The 24,352-nt window shown below is 39.5% G+C and overlaps 1 non-coding gene across 1 annotated transcript; it reads right to left on the reverse strand.

The window, feature by feature from the left end:
• Positions 1 to 9,407: 9,407 nt before the first annotated feature.
• Positions 9,408 to 9,495, reverse strand: LOC148803359 (small nucleolar RNA SNORD96 family). The gene has a single exon (XR_016081518.1). It is a non-coding gene; the product is annotated as a small nucleolar RNA SNORD96 family (small nucleolar RNA).
• Positions 9,496 to 24,352: the final 14,857 nt, after the last annotated feature.

The following is a 24,352-nucleotide window of genomic DNA, read 5'->3' on the forward strand; positions in this document are numbered from 1 at the left end:
AAATTGACAAAAAACTTAAAATTTTAATTTTATATGAATTTTGTGTATAAAATTGCTTATATATACAATAATTAAATAAATTAGTATAATAATTTTAAAAAAATATTTATTTTATTAATATATTATATAATATATATTATTATATAATTATAATATATATAATATTATATAAATATATAAAAAATATATATAATATATATGGGCCGTGCTAGGTCGGGCTACGGGCTGGGCCATGTCTACTCGCGGGCCAAGGGCGGCATGGCCCGATTTACACCTCTAGTTACGACCACCATTTATATGGTTAGTAGTAAGTGGAAGCAAAGGTACAAATAGTAAAGTGGGCCCTTGTCCCCCAAAACTTGAACTGAGATTTAAGGATCACTCTCTAATCCTCCTCCAACTCCCAAAATTAAAAAAAAATTGTTTATTTTTCTTTAGAAAGCTATAATAAACCCAAACCTTCTCATCCCATTTCTCTCGAAACTCTACCTATACTATTTCATTTTTTTTGTTAAACTCCCGCACCCCCCCGGTCCAAAAAAAAAGAAATTTCTTGGCTTCACCACTGCCCACAATATTTATTAAAGTTATTAAAACATCTTGTTTTTAAGGCATCTATTCTTATATCTAATTTTGCATTCAGTATCTCTTTCTCTTCATGTTGTGTCATCTGCAAAAATATACATCATGTGATCTCTCTCTAAGTAGGCTTAACCAATTCACTTAAAGATATAGTGAAAAATAATTAAAGGGTGACGCTAAACATGGTAAACTTCAACTAAAACCAGATATCCTAGTGTCTCTCCAACTCATGTTCTAAGTTCTAACTTCTAACATAAGTTTTTGCACCCCTCAAAATTCGAGTCTTTTTTTTTCATTTTTTAACCCCCAAAACCCATTGTTGATTGTTTTATTTTTTTTTCTTTTTTTGAATTAGACAAGATATTGGACCTGACCTACTCCATCACAAGTTCTGCAAATGAGTTATATGTCTAAGGTACAAATGTAACCTTATTTGTCATTGGTTATGGACATATGGTCCATTTAATTCGAAGTTGGAATTAGAATCCAAACACTTTGGGGTCAAAGTCAAAATAGTCTATTCCCATAGTATGCTTGGTTCATATGTGTTGGGTTTTAAAATCATTAGAGGTTAAATCCAATGGGTGTTTGATTGATAAATTTCATAATAGAGCATGCCTACACATGCACATTGAAAATGATTTTAAAATGCCACAAAAAGTCTTGTTTTATCTTGTTTTCCTTCTTTTAAGTTTTATTCAACATTGGAAAACTATTGAACTTAACTTAAACTTTTAAACAAGAGCTTGTTGACACTCCTTAAGAGTATAAAGAGGAAGGTATAGAGACTTGCTATTGCACAATGCGTGCGTACGTGTATGTAGTGCAATAAGGCACTTTAAAGGCACATTTTGCTCACACTTCGCATGGTCCCACACAAGGGGACTATATTTTGAATACACAGAATTTGTGCAATGACACATGATGTGATTAGTAGAAATCACTTGTAATTTGTAAATCACATATCATACAAAAATCGTAGGCCAATTTGCAAATCACAAATTGCAAGTTGTAATCCATTTGCAAAATCACAAATCACGGTTCACAAATCGCTAATTGCAACTTGCGATTCACAAATAGTAGCTCGAAACCTTCTGCACATAGGGTTCGTTGGAAGTTGAACCATAACCGTTGATGTTTTAAGTTAATCCAACGGTCAAAACTTGATCAGGTGTAATCAAAATACACTATTCAAATGCTAACAAGCATTAATTGTGGAAATAACAAAATTTGATTTTATGATTGTACAAAAAGCCTCTTTAATAATATATTCCTTTTCAAGTTGACTCTCCAGAATTTATAAAATGATGTAAAATCAAATTGATTTTACACAAGTTTTCGCCCATTTCTCATTGCACAAACACTCTTGTCCATTTTAGTTGAAAAGAGTATTGTCTCATAGAAGGTTTCGTTAGAGATCCTTCAACTTTATTGGTTGTAATTTCTCATCCTATGCTCCATTGTATCTTAGGAAGGAATTTGCCAATAAGCCAACAACAAAGTTAGAAAAATTGAGTGAAGGCAAATAATGTTCTAAAAGACAATGTCTTTAAATACGGCTCAAAGCTTCTCCTCTAACTTTCTACAACTATTTTCTCAATAATATGGGTATTGGAATTATCTTCAATGAGATTTCATTCCCAATGGAGGGAGGGAAAATGGCAATTCTATCAAATGAAAGAATGCCATTCCACTAACACTGAAAATGAGATTCAGATCCCAAACCCCTATTCCTGCAAATCAAACGTGTCCATAATATTAAATTATCAACTTGTGTTCCCCGGTGGAATGAGGCTGTGGCATTAAGGAAGGTTTTAGATTAGCCAAAGAGGTTAGTTATACAAGCATTTTTTTAGATGGGGATGCGCAGCAAGTGGGAGGAAGGCAGTAATCCCCGGCAAATAAATCAAGACGATGATCACCGATTGCAAAACTATGTTGAAGAAATTCCCTCATTACTCAATTCGTCACACACCTGGGGACTGGGGACGAAATAAGCCTCATCCTGCCCGTGAATTTGGCATCAATCCACGGGCAGGATTCAGTCCACCCCTAAAATCTTAGTTCGACTCTAAGGATGGACTGAACTATTAAAAAAAGATATTATAGTGTTCACGTGTAGATACTTGAATTTTCTTGGATCGATGGTGCTTTTTATGGAACTATAATCTTATGCATTTATCCATAAAAAATATATTTTTATTATATATTTTCAATCTCTCGTACTGAAATAGAGATATGAATAAAAACTAAATTTTGTCCGAAAGAATTAAAAAAAAAATAAAGAATAAGATGGTACAACCCATTGCCATTAGAAAGAGGTAGGCATCCTTCTTCATCCGTTATTTATTCCCAGTATCAGGCATTTAGAATAAATTCATATTTTTTTAGGGTGGAATTAATTAAGTATTTGTAATAAATTATTCTCTTCATAGTTTGATAGTACATCATCATCTCTTAATCAATCAAATCCCATGATTCTTACTAACAATACAAAAAGAAGCCTTTTACTTTTAGTTGGTCATTTCACTTGGAATCAGCTCCCATACAGTATAGAATATAGGGATCAGGTGGATCAAGTAGAAATAAACACGCCAACCATATGTCTGTCTAATGAATGCTGGTTTGGTTAGGCCATGGGCCATTGTCATCTTGTCTCTCCAACAGCATAATCAATAATGGAATCAGCTAGATAGGGAAGAATCTCAACTTAGGCAAGTAGGTTATTTTTTCACTGTTGTTAAATTACTTCTAACTGCATGAAGACTGTAAAATAAATGCACAAATATTTTATCTGCGATTTATCAGAATATTTCATCACTAGGAAAACGCTTTGCCATTTTTAAATTTCAGAAAACGTCGGTTTTTATGGTTTTTCTGTTCTAAGAGTGTTTTGGTGTCGTTTACTTTAAAAAGAAAAAAAAAAAATCTGCAATGAAACTTTAAAGTACCTCTTTTGGACAAGTATGATGTGTCATTTCAAATGCCACGTAACGGCTGGTTAACGGGTTGATTAACGGCTGATACTGGATAGACACGTTTTGAAAATTCTGATATTAAATTATCACATTTTAAAGTTTAGGGACCAAAGTGACACTAGGCTCAAAGTACAAATATTTTGATTATTTAACGAAAGAATGGAACCCACCATTAATAATCTCAAGTCAAGATGGGTATACAAATGATATAATAATCATGTCTTCAGGGAGTATGTTGAGCAAAATGCTCCCAACCGTGCTCAAAAATGGAATCCTCTGTAATAAAGCCAGGATACTTGCACTACATCGGTCTTCAGCCATATAAAGTCAATCGTCGTATACTTCGGCGGCAGCAGATCTATGACATTTCATGAGGATGTAAGAGCCTTTCTCTTCCATTCGACACCAGATTACATTGGTGAGTGGTCTCTTCATTAAAACGATATCTGATTTCAAATGACTAGAGATTAGAGAATAGAGAAGAAAAGCTCCAACCGTTCATTTCATTTCTCATATTGTTTCTTTTTGGGCAGATTTTTTAAAGTTTTTTGATGATTGTTTAAAACCTCTCCAACGTTAACTTTCCATCACATATGATAATATGATATCAAGTAATTGATATATTTTTCCAAAATTCTTAAAATAAAATTTTGTCACAAAAAATTCAGGGCACAAGGCCAGAAGCAGAAAATGGGACCATATGGGGGCATGGTGGGCGTCTACAGATTATGGATTATGGTGGAGAAGCTGGGTCCAGGCGATTTGGTTGGGGTTCATGTAGGTTTTGAAAGGTGTAAGTTTAAGACAATTTAAATAAACAGTGCAGAAGCCAAGCATTATCATTTCCTCTTCTTAAATATTTTAAGGACCTCTTCGTTTTTCAGATTTTAGAGTTAACCAAATATTTACTTTCTCTAGAACATGGAATCAGATTTCAGAGTTCAACAAAAAAAATACCATCTTTAATAATAAATTATTAAATTTTAATTAGAAAATGGAAAGCATGGTTGAAATGCTAAATCCAGTAAACCAGTACATGTACTTCCCCAATATCATTCACATCCAAGTATGAGGCCTAACTTATTATTTATTAAGCTTTGTAATGCAACCTTTAATTAGAAAATGATCATGCGACTTGAATGTAAAACCAATTCTACTTTTACTAGAGAGTTGGGATCTATTTTAAACAATGAAAATTTCTTGTTTGTTGATAAGGCATAGATTAATTTTTTTTTTTATCAATAACAGTAATTTTATTAAAAATATATAGAAATTACAACCAGATTGGAGGGGTAAGACATCTTAACCCTCACTTGCAGAACTGAAAACACCTATTACAATATAGCCCAAAAGAAATTAGATCTTCCCATCCCCTGTTTAGCCAATGTGTCAACCATGGAATTAGTGCTCCTCTTGGCCCATTGAACCCTTACAATCATATTCTGAGTTAGCTGCTTGATTTTCTTTCTTTCATTTGAGAACTTCCACAGGCTAGACTCTTCCTTCTACAACCAACAGTCAATTGAGAGTCTCCTTCCACCAGCAGCTTACTAATATTCAACTGCTTAGCTTTTTTTACTCCTTCTAGAACTGCCAAGATTTCAGCTCTCAGAGAATCCCCCCAGCCTATAGATCCTGAGAACATAACAATAATTTGACCCTTTTCATCCCTGAAAATACCACCTATGCCTGAAGGGTCTGGATTACCTTCACTGCTACCATTGAAGTTCAATTTGATAAAATCCAAATCTGGTGGAGTCCAAACAGGTCTAATAGCACTAGACATATGAGTTGACTGAGCCACTTCTTCCTAGTTTCTAATGATGTCTCCTACTGAATAGGCTTCAAAAAGCTTCAAAGACTTGACCCAATGAGCCACCCTAACATAAACAATTTCTAGGAGGGCTTCCTTGCTTTTTTCTTTGTCATGAAATAATCTTTGATTTCTTTCTTTCCAAACCGTCCAACAAATAGCAGCTCTAGCACATCTCCACGAAATTTTACCTCTCTTCTTTAAACCCCTCATTGGAGTGGAACTGAACAAGCTTTGCACGCTTGAAGGGGAGGGCCACTTGCAACCAAATAAAGAAAATAGCCAACACCAAATCTCTGAAACAAAAGGGCAAGAAACAAGCAAGTGATAACAACTTTCACCATTCTTCTTACATAAGATGCACCAATGCAGAGATAAACACCAATTAGGCCTTTTCTTTTTAAGTATGTCACAAGTGTTACATTTTTCTATGATTGTTTCCCAGCAAAATGCACCTACCCTAGGAGGGATAGGGCTACCCCAAACTTCCCGGACTGGAAAAGAAGACCCAGGTACCGGACTAGACTGTGTCAATGCTTTGAAAAAAGAGGAACAAGAGAAGATACCCGAAGGGACAAGAGACCAAACCCTAGAATCCACACGGGAAGGTTCAAGAGCTACCTCATCCAAGATTTTAAGCAAATTCGAAATGGGTTTCAACTCAAAATCTTTGAGAGCCCTTCTAAGACCTAAGTTCCAACCAATAGTAGAATTAGATAGGGTAGCAAAGGTTGCTACTGGTTCATTTTTAAACCTAGACAGAACATACAAGGAGAGGAATTGCTCTTTCAAAGGAAAATCCCCCACCCAAGTGTGTTCCAAAAAATTTACCGACAAAGCAGAACCAAGATCATACCTGATGAAGGGAAGAAAAGATTGAAGGATGGCATGAATGGACTTCCAAGGAGAGGCTCTTGAAGCCCTAGTACTTAGGATTATTTTATCCCACAGATTCTCCTTTTCTTTGGACCATCTCCATAACCATTTTCCTAACAAAGTTTCATTCTTCTTCTTCAAGTTCCCCAGCCCCAGTCTCCCTTCACTTTTAGCTCTTGTAACTAGCTCCCACCTAACTCTATGGTCCATTTTCTCCTCCCTGGGTTCCCATAAAAGGTCCTTAATTAGTTTTTCCAACTCCCTACAAACTCCTTCAGGGATTTTGAACACCGACAAGTAATAGACTGGAAGGTTTGCCAATGTTGATATAATCAGGGTTATCCTACCCCCAAAGACAAGTAATTCTTCTTTCAAGAAGCTAGCCTTTTAGTGAAGTTGTCAATCACTAGATTCCAAAAACTCATTTTTCTAGGATTATCCCCTAAAAGAAGCCCAAAATACTTCAGTGGCCAATGAGCTATCTCACAACCTATCGCTCGGGCCCTTTCCTCCACCTCTCCTTCACTCATATTAATACCAATCACACAACTCTTATCAAGGTTTACTTTAAGGTTAGTCATTAGTTCAAACACTTAATCATCATCTTTAGATTACTCACCCCACTAATCTCCTTGCCATCATAAAACAGAATTGTGCCATCTGCAAATTTTAGGTGAGTGATTGGAACCCTATCCCTCCCTACTCTCTAACCCCTAATTAGATTTTGGAGTCTGCCCTCTCAATAAGCCTCCCTAACACTTAAGCAATTAGGGTAAAGAGGAACGGGGAGAGAGGGTCCCCTTGCGTAATACCCCGGACAGCTGGAAAGTAATCCACCACATTGTCGTTTACTAATACAGAATAATGGCAAGTTCTAATGCACCCTTTTATCCACTTGCACCACCTTTGCCCAAACCCAAAAGAATCTAAAACTTCTATCAACAGAAACCAATAAACCAGATCATATGCCTTCTCTAAATCCAGCTTACACACCAACCCTTTCTCCCCTCTATTTCTATAATCCTCCACACTCTCATTTGCAATTAAGATTTGGTCCACAATTTGCCTACTCATCACAAAGGCACCTTGGTTATGGGAGATAATTGAGGGAGCATCACTCTAATTCTTCTGGATAACACCTTAGTAATGATCTTGTAGAGGCTGTTAACCAGACTGATGGGTTTGAACTCTTTAGGGTGACAAACCCCAACCTTCTTCGGAATTAAAGCAATAAAAGTAGAATTCAGGCCTGGGTTTATCACATCTCTTTCAAAGAATTCCGAGAACACTCCTTGAATATCAGTCTTAATTATCTCCCAACAATCTTGATAGAAGGCCATCATGAAACCATCGGGGCTCGGGGCTTTAGATCTATCCATGGAGAAAATGGCATCATTGATTTCTTCTAAGTCAAACTCTCTTTCCAGCCACAACCTCAACTCATCAGGGAGCTTAGGCCAATCTAACTCTTCGATCCTTAATCTCTCCTGCAGAGGCTTTCTGAAAATGGATTTAAAGTGTTTCGCAAAAGCCCCAACAATCTCTTGCCGTTGAGTTAAGATTGTCCCATCAACTTCCAACTTAGATATGGTGTTTTTCTTTCTTCTACCATTGGCTATTGCATGGAAAAATTGTGTATTCCTATCTCCTTCCTTCACCCATTTGTGTCTAGATTTCTACCTCCAATTTACTTCTTTGAAAATTGTGTCCTCCAAACTCTTCCTTAACTCTCACCTCGGTTCTTTATTCCAATCCCCAAAACATCCACTTTCTTCCTTCACATCTAACTCTTCTATTTGGCTAATCAACTGCTGCTTCCTCTCTTATATTCTCCCAAAATGTAGGGTATTCCATTCCTTAATTTTGACTTTCATCTCTTTTAGCTTCCAATGGAATTTCATCCCAGCCCAATTGACTTCCAGGTTACTTTCATTCCACCAAATTTTCACTTTGTCTTTGAAGTCCGGGTGAAATAACCACATATTTTCAAACTTGAAGGGAGAAGGCCCACAACCACCAAGATCAGGCTTACATGTCGTTATAGGCCAATGATCAAAAGTAACTCTAGGTAAGGCCTTGACACCAAATCTCCCCAATGCTCCTCCCAGTCTGAGGTGAACAAGAACCTACCGAATTTGGAACAGATACATTTAACTCAAAAGCATTAATGAAATCATTGAACTTCCTCATGCTGGTAGTGCTCCTTTGCCTCACCTTGTTACTTTCTTCAATGAACCTAGTCACATTGAAATCCCCTTCTACACACCATGGCCCCTCCCATAGACCTCTAATATTTTCCAATTCCTTCTACAACTCCTTCCTTTGTTTGTAACCATTGGGGCCATAAACATTGGTGATGAACAATTCAAACCCATCTGACACTTATTTAAATTTGTGAGAAATTGAGAACCTTAAGAGCTCATAACCCAACTTAGTCCGTTCACTCTCCACACACTCCCCACTCCCTTTCCTTCTAATAGCCTACTTTTCTTCCCCTCTCCTTCAGCCCCTAAATACCCTTTCAGCTCATTTAGATCTCTCACCTTGCAACCTAACTTTCCTACAAATATTCAGCTAATAACTCCTCTTCTTCCTCTCCCTTATCTTTCTTCCCCCCCACCTCACTCCTGTTTCCCTCCTCCTCCTTCTCCAACTTACCACTGCCCAACTTTTATTTAGTGCTTGTAGATGAGATTCAGACCCAACTTTTATTTGGGCAATCCGTTTCAGTTCGCTTTTTTAGTTTCTCTATATTCTGTTCTATAAAAAGCTTTATTTTTCGTCTGTTTATTCTTATAATTTGAAGTTCAACTCTTGAACACCTCTTCTCTCGTCCTCAAGAAAGCAAACTAGGCAATATAATTGCAATGCAAACAACAACGCGTAGTAATTTTTCAAAAACGAATCAGGACATACCCTGTTCTAGTTTACCAACATTGCCAGGGATTCAGAGACACGAGGTGTTCAAATTATAGAATAAATAGCCGACGATTTACTTCTAATCGAACGAAAGATAGAAAAACTAAAAAAGCAAAATGAAACGGATTGCACAAATAAAAATGCCCATAACAAACAATAAAGCATAAGATTCGGATTAGAAATAAACATTATAACGCATCAAAATGGATCGAAATATTGTGAAAAAGAGTGAAAACAAAATGCCTCAGAATAGCAGAATGACAGCAAGGCTTAGAAAGCCATTCAGTCCCGAAAGATGGTATTTTTATATGATATCATCATTGGCAAAGCATTTAAATAGATAACTATGGAAAAACAGAATGTATGTCTCATGGCCAGTCCCAAGGGGTAATAGCAGAAACCGCTCCCCAAGGCGATGGAATATGAGACCACCCGATGACGGAGGTCTTCCCAAAAGGGAAGTCCATCAACGTCCCGAGTTTTATCTATGACGTTTACACTGGAATGTACAAATACAGTTGATTTGTTCCATTATCAAGTAAGGGAGATCTTTGCTAAGGTTGTCTCCCCCGTCAATTAAAACAAAAACTATAGCTTTAAATAATGCTGGTAAACTACAGAAAATATACAAAAAAAAATAACGGATTATGTGTTTTCGGTAAATCGGAATAAGAAAATTGAATTAAAAGATATAAAGAAAAGCTAATGATAAAAAAAAATCAGGAAAAGAATGCAATTGGGAAACTTCAAAGTTTGCAAAGGCTCTCCTTCCCGCGTGAACGGAACACAGAGCACTAGAAATCGCATTCATTGAAGAAACTCTGGTTGAGAAACACAGAAATAATTCGAGAAAAAAAAAGATAATATGAACGAAGAACAGAGCCATCAAGCTGAATACCAAAATATAACGATAGCCCTGCGATAAGACGGGGTAATAGCAGACATCACGCCCAAAACCCTACTGCGAGAATAACGATGAAGCAGACGGCTGGAGACTCAGAGTCCTAAGCCTTAACCCTACTGCTGCCAAGAAGACAATTCCCCATGTGAGAAAGCTAAGGGAAAGCTTCTATTTATAGGCATATGTTATCTTGACACGGCTGTCCGATGCATATCGGGGGTGATGAATTCACTATCAATCCCGGTTCTTGAGAAGATAATATCCATCCCAACCCAATGGGATCGGGGAAACCCGATACCCGATGGGGACGGAAAAAATTGTCGTCCCTGATCCCACAAAGCAAACGGATCCATGCCTTTTGATCTGGTCAGCGTTTATTTCTATTGTGAAAGAATAGCTAGCGAAACTCTAGGTGGTGTTCATTGGGTTGTATTGAATTCAAGGTTCCATACTTCAATCTGGATCCCGGCTACGCGTATGCCGGAGTTGAGGACTCAAATTGTTCACACTAGTTCGCATGATTACACGGCTCCACTTTTTATTTTATAGAAGGAGCTATTTGGGTGATGGGTTGAGCTGGCCAAGGATGCCATGTGGCAACCTCCACAGCCGTCCTCTCTCTCTAGACATGTTGACACCATGTATGATAGAAGAGCACGACTAAGGAGGAGTGTCCTACACGGACAAAGAAGCATAATCCATCGGGGAAGAGGAAACATTTTGAAGACCTCGGCAGATGACCTCATCCCGACAACCCCGGAAGCCCTATCCATCTGGAACACAGACACTCAACTATAAATAGGTATTCTCCGCTCTAGGTAAGGGACTTTTTGAGGAACACTCTTTGAATACCTCTCTGCACTACCTCTTTAGTTCGGACCAACATTATTTCACCAGCTCGGCCCAACCACCTCTTTCTCTAACCAACTAACTTGAGCGTCAGAGTACCTACCCGGGGAACAACTCCTTGGGCCTCTTACCTTTTCTCTTGGTTGTAGATCTTGTTGAGCGGCTTCATCCTTCCACCTCGACCTCGTCCAGTAAGCAAGATAATCTGATTGTGTCTTTGGTTCAGAACACCTCGGATCGGATAACATCAAACTGGCGTCGTTTGTGGGAAATGTACAAAAAGCAATTTCCCAAATACCTTTCCGCACACTTAAAGCAACCATGCCTAAAAACACATCCGACTACTCTAGAGCCCATTCCCCATCTCGAGGATCCTAGTCACTTCGCAACTCTCCACTTCTGGAGCCCTAGCATCAAATTGTGGTCGATCCCGCGCAATTTCAAGCCATGTAGAAGAAAGTCGACCGCATCCTAGTAGCCATGATGGAGACGTTGGGGCAACCAGCTCACCCACCTCAAGCTACATGCCCTGCCACGCAGGTGCCTACTATAGTCGATCCTCGCATCGAGGACCCCAAACGATCGTAGCCGCCTAGAGGATCTGACTCCCCAGCTTGGCCTCACTCACATGACACCCATAGTAGACCTCGTCACTCCGCCCAGGTGTCAGTGAAAGAACGGCTTGGCCAAAGTCTACAGTAGTTGCCAATCTCGATAGTCGAATCCAACCTGGTCCGAGATCGACCCGCAATCCCAAAAGGGGAGAAGTCTGCGAACATGGCCCTAACTGACAAAGATGTTGAGATCAAAGAACTGAGAGAGTGATTGGCTGAACCGGAGCGCAGCCAAGAGGATAGAAGCATTGCCCCTTCAACAACTTGACCAACAGAGCAGCACCATGGTCAACAACTTGCCAAAGAGTCGTCTTCATCCAAGAGATCGTCGACGAGCTTCCCCAGCCAGATGCCGACCTCTTTAGTTCGAGAAGTACGATGGAACCTCAGAACCCAACAACCACATTGAGGGTTCAAGGCAATAATGATGTTGTACGAATCCTCCGAAGGCCCCATGTGCAAGGCCTTCGACGCAACACTCCACGGAGCATCTAGAGACGTAGTACTTGATGTAGTTCAATGCCAGTCAAAGGCACTGGAAGATATTAGCCAACTTCATGCAAGTGCGACAAAGGAAAGGAGAGACCTTAAGGGAATACTTGGCGAGGTTCAACATCGAGGCCCTCTAGGTCCGAGCTCTAAATCAGTCAGTAGCTGTGACCGACATCATGAGCGGATTGCGCTGCTCGATGTTTAGTCTCTCTTTGCAAAAAAACCCTTCGCCCAACTTGACCATGCTCATGAAGCATGCGCAGAAGTATATGAATGCAGAAGAGGCCTAAGTGTTGCGTAGGGAGGATGAAGACCAACACAACCGGAAGCGCAGAGACCACGACAGCCGAAGACCGGACCGAGAAACCAAGAAGTTGGATCGCTGACCTAACTGCAAATCGAGGACACTACAGATGACATGTCACAACTTCACTCCACTTAACGCTCCGCGGGCTCACACATTGATGCAAATCCGCAACCGCAGCTTCGTCAAGTGAACCAAGAAGATGAAAACCTAGGGCTAAAAGAGAAATCGAGACAAATTTTGTGACTTCCACCTTGACCACGACTATGACACCAAGAGCTGCCACGACCTTGCCACCACCTGGAATACCTCATCCAACGCGGTTTCCTTTGTGGATTCATCAACATCAAAGAACATAAACCTAGAGAAGAATTGCATCGTGTCGATGAGCCCCTAGCCTAAGCTCCTCTGGTTGGGATCGACACCATCATCTCAGGCGAGACAACCCTTAAAAGGGGAAACTAGGTGTAGAATATCTACTTGAGGAGTTGAAGAGCCAAAACTAAAATGTACCAACGACCATTGGTGTCGAACACTAACGATGATTAGACTATTCAAATTCAATAAATAAAGAATCCTCTTCAAGCACAAATGACCAAACTCTCATATACAGCCTAACCGAACTCCGCGTTGACTAACGATCGCAGCGAGACGACAACCCCATGAAAGACCCGACTGACCACAAACGGTCGAGGCCAAAACAAGCCCTGACGGTCATTGTGGGAATGATGTCCCTACCACATATTGACAAGAGAACAGCCATCCAACTCCATGCACCCACCCGACTTGTAGTCGGAACAAAGCTAACCAAGGACCACGACTAGCCCTACCAAAGAGCGTGCAACTCTCAAAGACCATGTGCCACCAAGCTCCCTGGCAACGCTGAGAGCTTGGAAGCACCTTGGCAAGCGAAGACAGAAGACCTTGGCCAGCAAAAGATTGAGGCCACTAAGTCGGAGACCTCGACCAGTAAAAATCGAATACCTCGGCTAGAATGACACTAAGGTACGAAGTTGAGAATCCCCACCTTCTAGCATAAAGTCCAAGACCTCAGCCACCAAAGACTGAAGACCTCGACCAGCATATGACGGAGGACACTAAACTAGAGACCTTGGTCAGTGAAGATCGAAGACCTCTAACTAGCCTGATAGCTAAGTACAAAACCACAGTCTATACTCCCTACTGACGAACCTAATTCTGAAGCGCAACAACTTAGAAAAGGGGGAAAACAACACAAAAAGTGCTCGGTAGAAAGACCAAATTTCTATTAATGGAAAAAGAAAGAAAAAAGAGCACATCAATTGTCCGTTGTAGCATCCTTGGCTCAGTCCTAGATGTTGGCAACAGCAATATCCCCACCATCGGCCTCTTTGGCATAAAACGGGCCAAACCCTTGAACAACTTCGATCACCTCCGGGAAGTGACAGATCACCCTCCACTGATAGAGAGTGAATCCCTCCTGCCAGGAGTTAGTAACGTAGTCGTCCATCTCATTCTGATGAGCCTCCAAAGCCCTATACTCGGAGATGCCCTCCTTCTTTGCTTGATCAATCCTCTTCTCAGCCTCCTTGAGCCCCCTCCTCAGTGCATCTCGCACCTCCTTGAGATAGTGGATGCGACCCTTTAGCTTATGAATAGTGTCGTTCCTTTCCTCGATGCCACGCTTCAACTAAGCCAACTCTGCTTTTAGTTGGGCATTATCTACCTCTCGCGACTCTTAGAATCGTCGCAACCTACAAAGGCGATCAACAAGGCCGACGACCGAACAAACCGACTACAAGACATCGGATAGTTAGTACAAAAGAAGAGAAACAAGGAACAACAAGTAAAGCCGAACTCATTGCCATGACTTGATGAACAATTGCACTCTCCACGAAGCTGCTGGGGTGACTGTCGTCTTCCTTCCTAATACTGAGGAGCATTACACCCTGGGCGAGTTGCTCAACCACCCCTTTCATCTCAAGGGTGTCCTCCAGTCGAATCGACCACTGCGGCACGTACACACTGACTGAACCCTCAGCCATAGTGCGTTTTGGAGCGTCCTCCCTCTGCGACGAAGACCGCCCAAGCTGAGTTGTAGCCTCTTCGGAGTCGACCACCATGACCTCCTTTGTCGAACTCAACTTCTTGCCCCGCCAAGGTGTGCATTCCACTAAGCGCCATTGAAGCTGTATGCCCTACGTCCTAGCCACTTATGCCTTCTTCATAGTTGCAACCTTCATACGCCAAGCTCTCTCCTCAGCACGAACCATGTCCGTATCTACACAATTCATCACAATTAGACAAGCTCAAAGAAGAAGAATAATAAGACTATGCAACCCACGAACTGGACTAGGATTGATCAGCCGAAGGGCACATTAGCCCTGCCATAGTTAATAATCGGGACAAGGTGTACTCCCCGATGTACACCCGCACTATCCTTCTCACAATAGCTATCTCCTCCTTCAATAGCTTTGTCTAGGAAGGACCCTTATCCTTGGTCCTCGGAACTGATAGGGCAAGGGAAAACGACCAACCTCCTCGGCGCTTCACAAAGAAAAAACCCTCTTTTTAGTGCTTAATGGAAGAGGGAAACCCAACACGCACCTTGGTGTTCGGTCTGGCCGACAAGTAGTAGTACCCCTGCTTATAGTTCTTCAAGTGGAGAAAATATCCAAACATCGATAGGGTGATCTCGATGTCCTTAAGAGTGTAGTAGCAGAGCATCCCGACCAGGTACAAAAACAAGTTCGACATCAGCTGAACAAGCAGGACCTAATACCACCTTAGGATGGCCACTACCTAGGGATCTAAAGGGAACCAAAGGTTGGTTATCAAACTGTGGACAAATACACAAATCCTCCTGGGACGAGCCAAAGTGACCTTCTCCCTGATCCCACGGCACCTCAGTTCGTACTCCTCGGGAATGTGATACACTTCTTGGATCTGAGCCAGGTTGACCGAGGAAATGCTACATGAAGCCGAGGCAAACCACTCTTCAGACTCCACATCATCCTCGGCTGCCTCGTCAGCACCGATCTATCGGACCTCAGCACCGCCCTCGTCACTGACCTTCGCCACATTGGCATTGGTCTTTGATGCCTTAACCTCGGTTGCCTTGCGCCGAGGACTACCCTCACTTTCACCCCCAAAGTGTACCCAGTGAAAAGGGAAGACGAAATGAAAGACATCTTACCGAAAAAAAAAAAAAAGATGTTCGGGGCACCTGAGAAATCAAGCAAGGGACATCGGCCGAACTCCAAAGAAAACTCTTCTCAAATGATAAAGTGAAATGACTCACCTACCCCTTTTTATAAAGGCAACCAACAGTTTATATCAAACCAGATCAACGACGCCGATATGACACTGCACTTCGCCCGTGTGTAACCTTGGGAGTACGAAATGATGCGTCTGTCGACCCATCTCAAAAATGACATGAGTGTTGAATTGGTTGGTTTGCCTAGCAAACTGGATTTACTCTGGGCCAGTCAACTCAAAGAAATTAAAGTTCCTCAGCCAAGGACTACAGAATTCTTCTATGCCTAGTTGTGGCCAAGCACTACAGTCCTCAACTTTGGAACTGGGGGAGTGGTGTTTAGGTGATGGTTGAGCTGGCCAAGGATGCCATGTGGCAACCTCCATGGTCGTCCTCTCACTCAAGCCACGTCGACACTACGTGTGATAGAAGAGCACAACTAAGAAGGAGTGTCCTACACAGAAAAGGAATCGGACTCCGTCAGGGAAGAGGAAACCTCTTGAAGACCTCGGCAAGCGACCTCATCCCGACAACTTTTGGAAGAACACTCTTTGAACACCCCTCTACACTACCTCTTTGGCTTGGACCAACATTATTTCACCAGCTCGGCCCAACCACCTCTTTCTCTACCCAACTGACTTGAGCGTCGGAGTACCTAAATGGGGAACAACTTCTTGGACCTCTAACTTTTTCTCTTGGTTACAGATCTCCGTGCACGACTTTGTCATTCTACTTCGGCCTCATCCAGTTGGAAGGATTATTTGATTGTATCCTCAATTCTGAATACGTCAGATCTAGCTGCAAAGCAACAAAATAAATATATTTTATTTGTCAACGTCTACAACCATTGAGAAGTTACGTGCTCTTGTCCTTCGTATGCGGACCAGAAGGAAAATTGAAAATTCCTTCGCCCCAAAGCGCACAATCCATCCAGCTATCTACTGATCAACGGCCAACCCAATTCGGGGCTTTATTATTCTAGAAAAGTCCATCAGATGGTTGGTGCAATGATTATGTAAACACTAAGAACTCTCCTCATAAAATAAATATATATTTAATAAACAAGAAAAGTAATCGGAATGGAAAAGGCCCAAAAAATCTCAATTGTAATCCCTTCGTCCCTTCGTATGCAGTTTGTTCACACCCTACCCATTTGAAGTTTGGAATTTGAAGAAAGAAATAAGATGACATACAACAGCAACACCCTTCCTTGATTGTTACAATCATGGTTTTTAAAACTGACTTGGAGACCGAATTGGTCAGAGGTCCGATTATTGGGACAATTGACTAAATGTACCCTTGCTATTTAAAAATTGTCTAACACTACCCTTACTGTTTTAGACAATTGACTAAATCTTACGAGCATCGTTAAATATGGACCAAAAGGTTGAAATATCCATTTTACCCTTTAATTCAAACTTAATACTAAAGCTAAATTTACCTTTTTATCCCTTGTTTTAATACTAAAAACAGAGACCAAGCACCATCATCTTTGTAGGTGACGACACCAGCTACAACTTCCAAGCACCATTCTAGACTAGCCTTCATTGAATCCATCAAGCCGGTCTTCTCTCTTTGAAAGGAGGGGATCCCATGTTCGTCAATCTATGTCACGGCGTTGCCGGTGGCCACCCACTTTGTTAAAGATGAGGCTAAGCGAGATTCCAGCAACAATCCCACTTCAGACCAGTGGTCGTTTGACTCCAATACATCTGTAAATGGTAACAATAACAATCACTTAGTCGTCATTAACCATTGGTAGTCGTGAAGATCTGTGCGTACAATTGTCATGCTTTCATATGTGTGTCTCAAAGACAAACGGTCATTCAAACTATCATAGCAAAATGGCATTTGAAAAAAATTTAGAGAAGAAAAAAAATCAAAGAAAACCCTCACCCATTCAAATTCATGTCCTAAACGACACTTCTAACTCCAAAAATTCAACTCCGTAAAGATTCAAAAGCTCTTGTTCTCCCTCTGCAACATTGCAGCCATTTTATGAATTGCCACAACGGTAATCGACATTTCTTCATGGATTCCGTTAGCTCTCTCTCTTCCTTTCGCCCGAGACACGTAGCGGATCACAGTGCAGCAACAACTGGAACAACTCCTGTACCTGCTTAAAAGTTGTACGGGCACTTCCGTTCTCTCTTTCTCTCTCTCCCTCTCCCTCTTCCCCCATTCCTTCGTACCTTCTCCGAAGCTTCCAGTCTCTAAAAATTGCATAGCATATTTGCAGACAACTACCAATCCTCCACCTCCTCTGGAAAGGACTTATGCTAGAAAAATCCAGTGGTCAATCTTTGAATAAACGTAAAGCTTCACTTTATTGACACCGATCGGTTGGAGCAACGGAAGAACATTTTTCGGAGATGGGAGATTGTTCGCAATCCGACCATAGTTTATGCCCACAGAAGCTACTAGTGTGGGGAACAAAAAACCTGCAAGGAGATAGGATTTGGGGACAAAGGGTCAATTAGCTCTCTCTGTCTAAGGGCAGAGAGAAAGCAAAAGAAACCCCTTAGCTAAGGCCAAAACAATGATTGAACAACTTATGGCTGTTAAGGAGTGGTTTGGTGTAGCTGCCACCGGGGAGAGGGACCGTGAAGAAGAAGAGAGAGGGATGAAGGGCAAAATTGGGTTTTAAAGAAAATTTATAGGTCACATGGTGTCACGTGTGTATGGATTTCGATAGAACATTAACGGATATTAATGGAAGGGGTAGAGTTAGTCAAATGTTAGAAACAGTAGGGGTGGTGCAAGACAATAGTTAAATAGTAAGGGTACAGTTAGTCAATTAGTTAAACAGTAGGGATAGTTTAAGAAATTTGCCCTTTTATAATTATAAATATAATTATATAAAATTTATATATTAAAATCAATAAATATTATAATATAATTGCATTCAAATTTTAATCGGATTAGATGGGATCAAATCCGAATCCGATCTTATTATTAGTCGAATATAGATTATAAAATCCATATCCAACCTAATTACATAATTACATCCGAATCTGAGATAATTGAGTCAGAAGTTGGATCAGGCTTCAGATTTTCAAGTATCATTGACAGGCATAAAGGCAAATCTATAAAACTATGTCTTTTTTGGAATATCCTTATATCTTCTAGATCATGTACTTGCAATAAATAACTTCTTACTTGTTATCAATTCAATTTTCCATATATTGTGATTGCTCCCAAGTTTTTACAAGTATGTTCATTTCTATTCCTATTCTCCAAGGTTTTTTTTTTCAATATTTAGAAAATTGGACTGGATTGATTGGTTAGACCAATTGAATTGCGACCCGGCCCTCTGGCCATTTATGTCATACCCCCTAAACCACATTGTATAAAAGCCAACCAAATCGTTGACCTAGTTGATCAAACCGAAAAATTGATGACCTGGTCCCGGTTTTAGAAAACCACTTGGTTTTTTTATACTTTTTTTAGCACATAATGCAAGTCCTAACGGCCATAACTTTGTGCCCAGATGTTTGATTTGGGTGATGTTTTTTTTTATTTTGGGTAACTTTTTAAGATCTACATGTTTCCAATGTGCAAAAGGTGCTTTTCCCCACTATCTTTGCTAAAAAACACCTTTTTTTACTTTAAATATTAATTTTTAATATAAAATTTGAAAATAAAATAAAAAAATATATGTTATAGAAGAATATAATTATATATTTTGAGTATATGCATATAATTATATATCATCTAATTATGCATTATATATAATATATGTTGTATAGATTATATTACATAACAGAATATAATTATATATTCTAAATATATTATAATCTAATATATAATTTATTACATTATATATATATATATATAACTTATACAATCATACAAATATTATATATAAATTATCATCACGGTTGGACCTCCGATTGGACCCCAGTTGAACTTTTGGCCCGTGAACTTCTCCATTTTCTAGGTCGATGCCTAGTCTAGTTTTCTAAACTTAGTTTTTTCTATTCACACATCTCAACATTTATGTTTTCTTGCCACTTATTTTTCTTGACATGTTCCCAAACACCAATTTCCATATAAATTTGACAACCTTATGAAAGTTCTATAAAATTTTCTTCCATCCTCGGTTTTACTCTCTTGCCGTGTGGGACTTGTAGTGCAAACCTCTTTAGATATCACTTGATCCCCACAATTAGGGGTGGAGCCAAGTATATTTTGGGGGGTCCTTGCCCCCTCCCCCCAAACTTTCTGTTAAGACCACCATTTATATGGTTAGTAGTTGAGGCGAAGGTAAAAACAGTAGAGTGGGTCCTTGCCCCCCCCCCCCCCCCCCCCCCCACAAAAAAAAAAAAAAAGAAATTTCCTAGCTTCACCATTGCTCACTATTTATTAAACTTATCAAAACATCTTGTTTTTAAGCCATCTGTCCTTAAATCTAATTTTGCATTCAGTATCTCTTTTTCTTCATGTTGTGTCATCGGCAAAAATATACATCATGTGATCTCTCTCTAAGTATGCTTAATCAATTCAGTTAAAGATATAGGCTCAGTTTGGAAGCAATACAAATTCAAATATGTACAACGTAAATACATATAAAATAATACAAAATATAAGGTTTTGCACTTTACATATTTGCATTTGTACTCCTTCCAAACTCAGCCATAGTGAAAAATAATTAGAGGATGACGCTAAACATGGTAAAGTGCAACTAAAACCAGATATCCTAGTGTCTCTCCAACTCATGTTCTAAGTTCTAACTTCTAACATAAGTTTTTGCACCCCTCAAAATTCACGTACTTTTGAGTCTTTGTTTTTTTCCATTTTTTTATCCCCCAAAACTCATTGTTGGTTGCTTTTTTTTTTTGAATTAGACAAGATATTGGATGTGATCTACTCCATCACAAGTTCTGCAAATGAGCTATCTAAGGGACAAATGTAACCCTATTTGTCATTGGTCTTGGACATATGGTCCATTTAATTCGAAGTTGGAATCAAAATCCAAACACTTTGGAATCAAAGTTAAAATAGTCTATTCCCATAGTATGCTTGTTCATATGTGTTGGATTTTAAAATCATTAGATGTTAAATCCAATGGGTGTTTGATTGGTTAATTGCATAATAGAGAATGCCTACACATGCACATTGAAAATGATTTTAAAATGCCACAAAAAGTCTTGTTTTATTTTGTTTTCCTTCTTTTGAGTTTTGTTCCACATTGGAAAATTATTGAACTTAACTTAAACTTTTAAATAAGAGCTTGTTGACACTCCTTAAGAGTATAAAGAAGGTATAGAGACTTGTTATTGCACAATGCGTGTATATGTGTATGCAGTGCAATAAGGCACTTTAGAGGCACATTTTGCTCACACTTGGCATGGTCCCACACAAGGGGACTATATTTTGAATACACATAATTTGTGCAATGACACATGATGGATTAGTAGAAATCACTTGTGATTTGTAAATCACATATTGTACAAAAATCGTAAGCCAATTTGCAAATCACAAATCACAAGTTGTGACCCATTTGCAAAATCACAAATCGCAAATCCCGATTTTTCAAATTGCTAAATGCAACTTGCGATTCGCAAATAGCAGCTCAAAACCCGCATCTAATCTAAACTGCACATAGGGTTCGTTGGAAGCTGAACTATAACCATTGATGTTTTAAGTTAATCCAACTGTCAAAACTTGATCAGGTGTATTCAGAATACACTATTCAAATGTTAACAAGCATTAACTGTGGGAATAACAAATATTGAATTCGTGAATGTACAAAAAAACCTCTTTAATAACATATTCTTTTTCAAGCTGACTATCCAGAATTTATAAAAGGATGTAAATCAAGTTGATTTTACACACAAGCTTTCGCCCTCTTCTCACTGCACAAATATTCTTGTCCATCTTTGTTGAAAAGAGTGTTGCCTCATAGAAGGTTTCTTTCAAGATTCTTCAATTTTATTGGTTGTAGTTTCTCACCCTATGCTCTATTATATCTTAGGAAGGAATTTGCCAATAACCCAACAACAAACTCAGAAAAATCGAGTGGAGGCAAATAATGTTTTAAAAGACAATGTCTTTAAATATGCCTCCAACTTTATATAACTATTTTCCCAATAATATGGGAATTTGAATTATCTTCAATGGGATCTCTTTCGCAATGGAGGGAGAAAAAATCATTCCACTAAGACTGAACAAGAGATTATCCCAAACGCCTATTCTTACAAAACTATGGAGAAGAGATTCCCTCATTACTCATCAATTCCTCACACAATTGGGGACTGGGGACGAAATAAGCTCAACGCATAGCAAGGAAATCATTTACTTTTTCTCATGCATGTACATTTGATTTATCTCCTATAATTTTATGCATTTGTCCCGGAAAATAGATATTTTTTTAATAAATTCATATTTTCTATGGGTGGAATTAAGTATTTGTAATAAATTATTCTTTTCATAGTTGGGGAAAAAGATTGTCAGTACATTATCATCTCTTACTAAATTAAATCCCATGATTCTTACTAACAATACAAAAAGAATCTCTTAGGTAAATAGGTTTTTTTTTATCACTGTTGTTAAATTACTTCTTACTGCATGAAGGTTGTAGCAAAAATATTTTATCTGTTACTTGTCAAAATATTTCATCACTGTTTGGCTAGTTGTTTTTTTCAAAAAAAAAAAAAGCAGAAAAAAATTGCTTTGCCATTTTTAAATTTCAGAAAATGTCAGTTTTTATGATTTTTTTTGTTCTAAAAGTGTTTTGGTGTCGTTTTCTCAAAATAACTGCAATGAAACCAAACAACATGCATAATGTTTTTGGAAAAAAAACACACACACATTGGAACCAAACACCTCCAAAGCTATCAATTTTCAAAGGAATATGGGAAGGGAAAAAATTGTTAAGAGTTGGACATAAATTAATGAGCCCATGGCCCTGATTTACTAAAAACAAACATAGTGTTTTCTAACGTGGGCGCTTTTTGGGACCGATTTTTAAGAAAAAACACCCATGCTTCCAAAACCCGTTTTTCACAAAAAAACGTTTCTATCATGTAGGCAATGAGAAAACACTATGCTGTTTGGTAAGGTGATTTTCATTGCCTTTTTTCATGTATGCTGACAAGTAAGTACCACATAGGATACACATCAGTCAACCGTTGGGGGAAACGGTTCACCGATGCATGAAATGCCAAATTTGGCATTTCAGAAACCCTTATGTGGATCTGACGTGACACTATTTTTTTGAAAAATGGTCATGGTTCCAAACATCCCCAAAAACTCTGTGCACATAGCATCCATTGCACATTGGAAACTTGTGCCTATATGTATATGTTAAATTTGCGGAGAGATCTTCTCAATGTGCGACTGAATTTTCATGATTACAAAATGTCTACAGATTTTTCACTTTTAGGTAGGCAATATATTCATACCCGAAATATATGATACTAGAAAATCTTGAAACTAATCAACTAGTACCATAAAAGTAACAAGGGAAAATTCCCATTTAGTATACCTTGCACTTTGGGCCTAGGGTCACTTTGGACTCTAAACTTTTAAAACATGACAATTCAGCACCTGCACTTTCAAAACATGCAAATTTAGTACATACCATTAACCATCTGTTAATTGGCATTTGAAAAGAAATAAATGTTCTTTGAGTGTCACCTAACTTTCTTTATCAACCATCTAAATGTTGACAAAAAAATGAACAATCCCATAGACGACGTCAATCTGATGTTGCTCAATCCAAAGTGTTTCTTGAACCGAGGTCGCAGTCAGATAATCCTACCAACTGGGTGGAGCCGAGGTGGAAGGATGAAGCCTTGCAGCAAGATCTGAAACCAAGAATAGAGTTAGAGGCCCGAGGAGTTATTCCCCGGGTAGGTACTCCAACGCTCAAGTTAGTCAAGAATGATGGGCGATTGGACCAAGAAGTTGAGAGAACAATGCTGGTCCGAACAGAGTAACAGTATGGAAGCTGAAGAGTCCCAAAGTCCCTTACCTTAAAAGAAGGTTACCTATTTATAGCCGAAGATCCATGTCCTCTTCGGATGAGGCTTCTAGGGTTGTTAGGATGAGGTTTTTTGTCGAGGTCTTCGGGATAAGACCTAATCCCCAACAGAGATGTCCTCTTGATCCATACGGGGTTCTCCTTCCTTGGTTTCACTTATCCATCTAACGTGGTGTCGATGTAGCTGAAGAGATAAGATGGTCATAGAGGTAACGCATGGCACTTGGAGCCAACTCAACCATAACCCAAACACCACTCCCCCAGTTCTGAAGTTGAGGAGTGTAGTGCTCGATCGCTGTGTGGCATGGAACAGCTCTTCAGTTCTTGGTCGAGGAATTTGAACTTGAAGTCTAGTTGAGAGTGTTGTATGGGTTGAATAGCTCAGGGTTGAACCAATGTTTTGGGCGAATCGATCGACTCGATGCCCATTCCATTTTCGAGACGGGTTGGTGGGATGTTGTTTCATTTCCTAAGAGCACGCACATGCGAAGGGTGGCGTTTGATGTACGCCATTGATTTGCCTTGACCTGGATCACTGGTGCCCTATAAAAGGGAGTAGAGAGCATTTCCACTTTGTCTTATGTTGACCGAAGGTCTTTGGTCTTCGTTGTCCGAGGTCTCTGCCTTAGTGGCCTCGGTCTTATGCAGACCGAGGTCTTTGGTCTTCGTTAGCTGAGGTCTCTGTCATAGTGCATCGAGGTCTTTGGTCTTTACTGGCTAAGGTCTCTGTCTTACTGGCCTCGATCTTATGCTGACCGAGGTCTTTGGTCTTCGTTGGCCGAGGTCTTTGCCTTAGTGGCTT

The sequence above is a fragment of the Nelumbo nucifera genome, chromosome 1 (genome assembly GCF_055504915.1).
Source record: "Nelumbo nucifera cultivar China Antique chromosome 1, China Antique-T2T, whole genome shotgun sequence".
NCBI classification, from domain to species: Eukaryota; Viridiplantae; Streptophyta; class Magnoliopsida; order Proteales; family Nelumbonaceae; genus Nelumbo; species Nelumbo nucifera.